Source organism: Lactuca serriola, chromosome 8, assembly GCF_051521515.1.
Source record: "Lactuca serriola cultivar US96UC23 chromosome 8, Lser_US96UC23_V15, whole genome shotgun sequence".
In the NCBI taxonomy this organism is placed as follows: Eukaryota; Viridiplantae; Streptophyta; class Magnoliopsida; order Asterales; family Asteraceae; genus Lactuca; species Lactuca serriola.
This window is the reverse complement of record NC_136415.1, coordinates 95,777,132-95,786,404: the sequence shown is the minus strand read 5'-3', so window position 1 is coordinate 95,786,404 and position 9,273 is coordinate 95,777,132.

Here is a 9,273-nt window from a genome sequence, read left to right as displayed (position 1 = left end):
ATTTTTATTATTATTGTGCAAAATCAAATAATAATTAGTGGGGTGCTGCTTTTCCGACCCTCTCCTGCCGTTTGCAAGCTCAGCCCACTGCCACCGCCGTACGCCACTAGGTGGGTGGTGGTGTTACTGTTCCGGGCATGCGTGTGTGTGTGTGTGTATCCCTGGATGTGTTTCATTCAAGGTCGTTTGGATATGTGTTTGTTTGGTCCAATCATCCTCCGGATGGGCCTTAGGGTAAGACCATGTAGAGGTCTGGTCCCAATTTGGAAAATTGGGCCATATCTTGGGCTTTGGTCTATTGGTTGACTATTGGGCCTATGGAGTGTGAGTTGGACCTTGGGATTGGAACCCAATTATTAATTGGGTGTTGTTTGATGTTGACAAGTCGGGAATTTGTCAACTATCAGTTGGAGTTTTATCCGCTGGACTTCAGCAGTGTGAGGTGAGTTTTCCTCACTATACTTTAGGGTCTAAGGCACTAAGGCCGACCCTTTTGGAGTTCTATCCTGATATGTTATATGCTCGAGTATTGTATGATCTATTAGATCAATATCCTGTTAGATAGGATGTTATATGTTGTTATGATCCGTTAGATCAGTATCTTGGTAGATAGGATGTTATATGTTGTTATGATCCGTTAGATCAGTATCCTGGTAGATAGGATGTTAGTATGATGTTATGATATGTTAGATCGGGTTGTATATCTATAGACTATTATGTGATTAGCTGATAGATGTGCACATGTTTGACGAGTGGTTGAGGCTTATATGCTCTGTGCGAGAGCCAACAGACCTGGGCATTCCAACCTCATGGTTGTGGGTCGTGACTATTCCATCCGGAGGATGATTGGACTCGTAGTATGTAGGCATTCCGACCCGATGGTTGTTGGCCGAGGGCATTCCATCCCGAGGATGACTGGACCTGTTATATATATATATATATATATATATATATATATATATATATATATATATATATATATATATATATATATATATATATATATATATTGGCATTCCAACCTGGGGTATTCCATCCAGGTGGATGACTGGACCCGGAGGTTGATTGGGCTTTGGGTATTCCAACCCGATGGTTGATTGGACCCGACATATTTGTCATTGTATACGGTGAGACTGGGTTGCTTCGTGCGACAATCAACATGCCCGGGGTATTCCATCCCGATGGATGATTAGACCCATAGTATGTTGGCATTCCAACCCGATGGTTGAGGGCCTGGGGTATTCCAACCCGATGGTTGATTGGACCCATAGTATGCTGTTTGTGATTATATATGTATTATTGTGTGTATGGGTATTTTGGGGGAACTCACTAAGCTTTCTGCTTACAGTTTCATTTTATTGTTTTAGGTGCTTCAAATGACTAGGCAAGGCGAAGGCGTGACCGTACACATCCTCGTGATTTAGACTTATGGTTTCTGGGATACACTGATATTAAATAATTTTGAAAACATTTTTTAATAACTAATGGCTTTTGGATGTTTGAAAAAGTTTGAATTTGCTTGATTTTTATGGGTGTTACATCAGTGATCCGCAATGTAACTTGAGCATGCACTGTTGTAACCCATTTTGATGATCGGTTTATGCGGAATAAGAACATCTTGAGCAGGTACTTGATCATAACCCCAATGATCAAGTAGAAGATCGAATCAAAAAAACACTTCGGCTTCAAGAAGTCTGAAAAACATCTCTAGTTCTTGAAACATAATACACCCAAAATTCTTCAAAAGAATAACCTGTTAAAAATATGAAACATCCTGTGGTAGAGTTGGAATAATAAATAATCTGGATCCAGTAAACATCTAGTGAAGCCAAAAATTTGATCAAGATGACCAAAAATCAGTGCCACGTCACATCACTAAATAAATCATTGTCTTTAGAAGTCTTCAAAATTCCAATCAAACAATCATAAAATCATATTTGGATGATAACATAATATTCTCTCCCCATTTTTGATAACCAATAACCGGATATCAAAAATAAACAAATAGTCTGGATGGAGAGTGTCGGATACCAAGAGCTTTGCATGCTCTCGCTAGATGTATGAAGGGTCTCGATAAGACACAAGAATTAGAGTCAAATAAATACTCTCCGGTTATAAGTAGCCAGTTGATTATGTCGCTGAAAACTGCTCGAACAAATACCAAAGTAACAAATAATAACTTTGCATGAAAAATCTCTGTCGTGCTAATAAATACCAATGTACCCAAACTGCAATGTCGGAACTCCTGAAGTGGTCTTCAATAAATAAAGTCCACATGCTCAAGATACATGGTTCGTCAACTGAAGATCAAGAGCGACAAGTCATAAAAATCTCATAAAGTGAAGGTTGCGAAACAATTTTGTTGATCAGACGCAACTGTGGTATAATCCTTGCGATGAAAAATATGATGTCCGACTGCGGTATGGATTAATCCTCATGGAAATAATAAAATTCTTCCAATATAATTTGCATGAAGTAAACCAATGTGAGTATCATAGGTTGGATTGTGGCAAAAATTGGTATTTAAAAAATTGGATTAAAAAAAATAAAGAAATAAATTGGTTTTAATAATAATAAAAAAGGCTAAGGTATTTGTTCGGTTTCAGCAAAAAAAATAGGCTAAATAAAAAAATGGCTGAAAAAAATTGGTGTTAAAAAAAATAAATGGTGTTAATTTAAAAATAAATAAGGCAAAAAGAATAAAGGAGAAGGGGGCTGCTATGAGAGGGGAGGAGGAAGTAGGATGAGAAGGGGGCGGAGAAGGGTTAAAACCGAGGAAGGAGTAGGTACTAAGGAGTAGGTGGTCTGCGGTATGAGAGAGTTGATGGCTAAGGAGTACCAACGAGTGGTACTGAAGAGGGTGGTCTGCGGGTGAGAGGGTCTGAAGTGGAAAGGTAATGTGGAATGTAGAAGTGCTACCGAGGACTAGGAAGTCTGCAGTAGGGTTTTATGTCAAGGCTTGGTTTTTGGTTGGGTAAGAAGTTAGGCTGCGGTGGGTAAGGGTGAAGTCTGAAGAGTGAAGCGAACAAGGTCAGGTCTATGGTAGTAGTCTGCGGTGCGAGGAGGCGAAGTAAAGAATGTAGTTTGCAGTAGCAGTCTGCGGTAGGAGCTGAAGAAACGAGGGAGGTTTGCGGTAGGCGAAAGGAGAGAGTATGCGGTATCTCAGATGAAAGGAACTCCAGGTATAAGGCCCAGGTCTCCGGTCGACCGCAGAGGCTACTCAGCAGACCTCGGTTTCAAGCATTTTTGTCTGAAAAATGCTACTTTTCATGAAAAAATGATACCGTAGAGCCTATATCTTCAATTTTATCAAAGAGAATCTTTCCTAAAGCATATATGGATGATACGGAGTGTTGGGAAGGGTAAATTATGGCAGAAAGTAAGAGAGATAAAGGTAACCGGTGAAGGAACAAGGCATAGGTCAAAGGCAAAAGGTTGAGTGTGCAAGAAAATTAAGGGACAAAAGGTGACAAGATGGGTCAAAGTCACATGGTTTTTGCTTAGGAGGGAAAATAAAGTTGGAGTACTCCTTCCAAAAAGAGTAATAAGGACAAGCGCCTTTTGCAAAAACCTTTAATACGTCCAATAATTCTAATGAAGAACTACATCAACAATATTTGAAGCAATATTTGAAGAACAAGAGAACTTCATACCTCTTGATGAGATGAACAAAAATATTGCTGGAACAAAATATTCAAAGAAAATTCTTCTCCACTTTCTTCAATTAATCCAAGATATGGTATCCATTTCCAAAGCATAAATAAAATGCCTGGAACAATTCTTCAAATATTTTTAGATAACAAATATCTTCTTCTCCCTTTTTCTTCTTCTTCTTCAACAACATCATAAGAACTTTGTAAATTCGGATTTTCTTGCAGAAAAAACATGAACAAGCATCAACAACATTTTCATTCTTGAAAGCTTGAATCAACACTCAAATATAGAAAAACTCATGATAAGAAAATCAGGTTTTGAATCCAAAATTCTTGCAACAATCGAAAAATCTTGAAGATAAACACCGATCGGGAGTCGTTCCCTTGAAATAGTCGCTTAAACCTTCAAGGTACGACTCTGATACCAATTGTTGTAACCCATTTTGACGATCGGTTTATGTGGAATAAGAACATCTTGAGAATCAACTATCATTAATATGAAGAACATAAAAGAGATACGTAATTCCATGATTTACTAAAAAGATAGAAATAAAATATTACATGAAGAACATGGGTTGGAAGAGATAACTCTCCTTTGGTGGGAGAGATCCCAGCACACTCTCTCTCATCTGGATGGAGAGTGTCAGATACCAAGAGCTTTGAATGCTCTCCCTATATGTATGAAGGGTCTCGATAAAACACGAGAATGAGAGTAAAATTATCACTTATTTGAATCCCTCATCATTTGTGAGCATTTAGGGAGAGAATGTTGGAGCATGTAAATGCTCTACAAATTATAAGTGATAGTTAGGTTATTTTATTCCCTTTATTGTATTGTTTGGTTTCTCTCTCCTTACATATAGAGAGAGATGGTCATGTATTTGTAAGTAAAAGTGCACAATGTAGTTCCTAATGAGAGAGAGTGTGGTGGAATCTATCCCACTAATGAAGATTATCTCTCCCAACCCATGTTCTTCCTGTAATCTTTTATTTCTCTCTTTCTAGTAAATCAAGAAATTACTCATATCTTTTATGTTCTTCATATTTATGATCGTTAAATCTCAAGATGATCTTATTATTTCGAACAAATCGATCGTCAAAATGGGCTACAATAGGTACACATACTACTCCTTCCCACAACATCAGACAATCGGCCTTCTCGTGGCCCACTTGGTTGTAGTGGAAACATAACGAACTCATCCCCCGGGACGATCTCTGCTGACCTGACCAAGCCTGCCACACTTATAACAACCCGAACCCTTAAATCGACAAACTACATCGTGCTGCTTCCATCACGTGCTGCACTGACCTCGACCATGTTGGCCTCTGACTCTCCGACAAAAAGTTTTGGGTCACTTCGCAGGACCCCCAACTGTCTGCACCCAATCTGGGTTCCTTTTCTAGAGGTGCTCTAAATCAAACTCCCGCTCTCGGGCTCTAGCTATGATGCCCTCTAAAGCCGACAAGCTGAAAAGATGACAACCTCCCTTATACCATCTCAAAACATATCATGGTACCTTGTCTTCTTCATCTCCTCATTTGTGGCGTACTGCGAAACCGAAAGAGACCTCTTCCTAAATTTGGTAGTGATCTCTTCCACATTTTTAGTCGTCTGGCAAAGGTCTTAAACCTCCCTCACCTACTGCTTCACCTCGATAGGTGGTGCAGATTCTGCCTAAAACCGGGTCACAAACTCCTCACGAGTCATCGTCTCAATGACATCGCCTCCCAAAGTAAATTCCACTTCCTCCCACAAATCTCAGGCTTTGTTTTAAAAGAAAAGAAACAATCTATCCTTTGACCCATCAAGGTAGAAGATCGACCAGAAAACATTCACCATGTCCGCTAACCACCTTTTACTATCAATGGGGTCCTTCTCCCCAAAGAACACAGGAGCTCCATACACACGAAACTTGCGGAAGGAAAGAGTGCGAGCCCCCACAATAGCCAATATCTATGTGACTCCCCTCGATTCGAGGTTGGATCCTGTTCTTTCAGTAGTACGGGCCCAATACTATCTTCCACACCTACCCATACTTTCCTCAAGAGGTATCCTGAATCCTCCAAGTCACCTTCTCAAATCGGTACTCCAAGTACCTGTTAAATAGCGCAACTTAACCACTAAAGCACTTGTTCGACTCTCCTGGGTACTCGACCTCACCCTGCCATCATCTGTTGAAAAACTCCTAATAATGTCAGCTAACCACTTCATGAATACAATCACATGCAACAAAGCTTGGACAATCCTTTAAGTAAAAGACTCAACCCTACAACGGTTGGCTCAGACAAGAGCTGCGCAATAGAGTAAAATCCATGATTCCGAGATTATTTAACCTTTGCAACATATGGCTTAATATATTCACTTCATAGTTAACACACATTATTAAGATTTCCACAAAGCACAAAGCAAGCAACATTCGTGCAGCAACACTCCAAGCCATAAAACAAACAAAGGGAATCCCACACTCACTTGCTACTACGATGCTAGGAACTTCTACTCTCACTTTCGGTTGCATTATGCATGCAAATTATACACAATCCAGGATCAAATAGGCTATGGAATATAAGATTCTACCCTAGGACCACAACCAGACAAGGAACAGGAAATAAGGCCAAATCCGTCATTCTTGGGCTATAAGATCCTAACCGTGTACAATTTTTATAGCATACACTTAGCAATTACTGTTACTGATACATATTCCCAATCATAGCATCCAATTCTTCCTAGGCTACAAGGCATCACATATCAGGCCGATCTATCATGCAATTCCTGAAAGTATCCCTAACCTTATCCTAGCATGTGAACATTCATATCATATATCATATCAACATGCATGGGTATTCCAGGGATCACTTACTTGAGCTCGGCTGATTGCATGCATCACACCCCCTTTTTTCTTTATAAAAATCTTTTCAGAAACTTATTTTCTTTACAAAAATCTTTTTAGAAACTTATTTTATTTCAAATTACCAATTCCTCAGTTTGAGTCTAGACATACCCAAAAGTGTGCCCGAATCCAACAAAAACCAAGGCTTTGATACCAACTTGTAACGTCCCAAAATTCCAAGGTAATTTTTTTTCATTTTTAAAACAATTAATCATACAAACGAGTTGTTTCAAAACCGATCAAAGTGAGTACATCATATAAACATCATAGTAATATCATTAATTGTCAATGCAGAAAACTCTAGGGGATGTTGTGCATTTCGAATCGAAAGTACCTGAAATCATAAATATGAAAACGTAAGCACAAAGCTTAGTGAGTTCCCCAAAATACCACATACCATACATACATTTTCCATGGGCTACTCCCGTGGTTTTTTCCCTGAATAGCCATGGGCTACCCCCACGGTCTTTCCTTGAAATGCCATGGGCTACCCTCAAGGTCTGACATGCTAGTGATATGGGCTACTCCATGGTCTTCCATACAAATGCCACGGGCTACCCCAGGATCTTCCAAGCAAGTATCACTAAGAAAACAAGCATTCTACGTAAAAGGTAACAGGTCGGCATTGGTGCCTTCAACCCATGGATGTGGTGAGAAGACTCACCTCACAGTTTGAAAGAATAACTGCATTGATCATTGTTCTAAAAGATATCTATACTGGTCACCTATACAAAGGAACCCAAATCTCAAACTATAAATCAAATTATCCAAAATGCCCTTAGGTCAAACTTGATCAACCCTGGTCAAAGTCAATGGTCATGGTCCAAAAGTCAATATTTCTTCCTAGCGGAGTACGCCCAGCGTACTCTGATGTTGACCAAAATTGGGACGCTGACCACATACGCACAATGTACCAACATGTACACCCAACGTACGCATCCCAGTCCCAAAACTCCATTAAGAGCTTATTCCATTAAGTTCTTACATCCAAAACTCAGATCCAATCCGAAAATGTTGTGCTAAGTCATAAAGTTTCCAACTTTATGACTTTGCATGGCTATAAAGTGCTTAATGTCCAAAACCCTAACCTCTTAACCCAATAAGATATCACAACTCTTGCATGGAAGGGATAGAAGGGCCTAGATCACATTATTATAGTTCATAATAGCTTTATAATGGATAAAGTTTCCAACTTTATCCATTAGAATGGTCCCAAAAAACAAGATCTAGTCTTTAAGTCTCAAAGGGATCCAAAAGTTCATCTTTTTCAACTTAATCCATTAACTACAAGTCTCCAACTTCCAAATCTAAATCAAAATGATGTTTAGATGGAAAAAGTTTCCAACTTTATCCATAACAAGGTCACAAACTTTCAAGATCTAAAATTTATGCACTAAAATGATCAAAAGCTCATAACATCCTAGACTAGCTAGATCTAACAAATGCATCATCAAGATTCAAATTTTATACCTCTAGAAGATACATCAAGGTGAAAATTCTAAATCTACAAGCTCCAAAGCAACCAACATTTCTCCAAGAAGTTCCTTCTTCTCCAAGGTGCACCATGCATACTCCAAAGCACTCAAAAAACACATTCTTTTAGCACAAAAAGGCTCAACTAGGGTTAGGGTTTCATGAAAGGGGTGTTGGAGGGCTGGAGGTTGAGAATAGAGTGGTTTCGTAGATATTTTTTCGATCAGATTACCACCAGATGAGGTTCAAAGATGAGGACGTGTAGAAGATGACCTTGAAGACTTGTTATGGTCATTACAAGTTTGTGGTAATTTCATCCAGGCTCACCAATGCACTGGCGACATTCAAGGATCTCATTAATTAAGTATGTAGGCCGATGCTGGATCGGCATGTGAATGTGTTCATTGATGATATTTTGGTCTATTCTAAGACCAAGGAGAAGTATGAGGAGCATCTATGGGAGGTTTTATAGACCTTAAGGAGGGAGAAGCTTTATGCCAAGTTCTCCAAGTGTGAGTTCTGGTTGTACGCAGTACAATTCTTGGGGCACATCGTTAAGCATAATAGTATATAGGTCGACCCGACTAAGATTGAGGTAGTGATGTAGTGGGAAGTTCCTAAGATGGCATATGAGATCAGGAGCTTCATGTGTTTAGTAGATTATTATCTTAGATTTATTTAGGATTTGTCTAGGATTGTTGTTCCATTGACCCCGTTGAAAAACAATAAAGTTACTTTGATGGGGGCCTGATCAGCAGGCATCTTTCGAGACTCTGAGGCAGAGATTGTGTAAGGCTGCAATTCTTACTCTTGTCGAGGGTATGGATGATTTTGAGGTTGATTGTGACACATCGATTTTGGGATTGGGATCAGTACTTATACATAGCGGTCACGTGATTTCTTACTCTTCGAGACAATTAAAGCCTCACGAGGTAAAATACCTTATGCATGATTTGGATATGGGAGTAGTGGTGTTTGCCCTCAAGATTTGGAGTCATTACTTGTATGGGGTCAAGTGCACTATTTATATTGATCACAAGAGCTTAAGATACCTGATGGATCATCCGAATTTGAATATGAGACAACGAAGATGCTTGGATTTGGTGAAGGATTATGATTGCGAGATCTTGTATCACCATGGGAAGGCCAATGTTGTGGTGGGCGCCTTGAGTGTCAAGGACGCGAGTACATCGATCATAAATTATGTTTAAGGATGGTTATTGTTTACCCATTGTTAGATATCATCAAGAAGGCTCAAG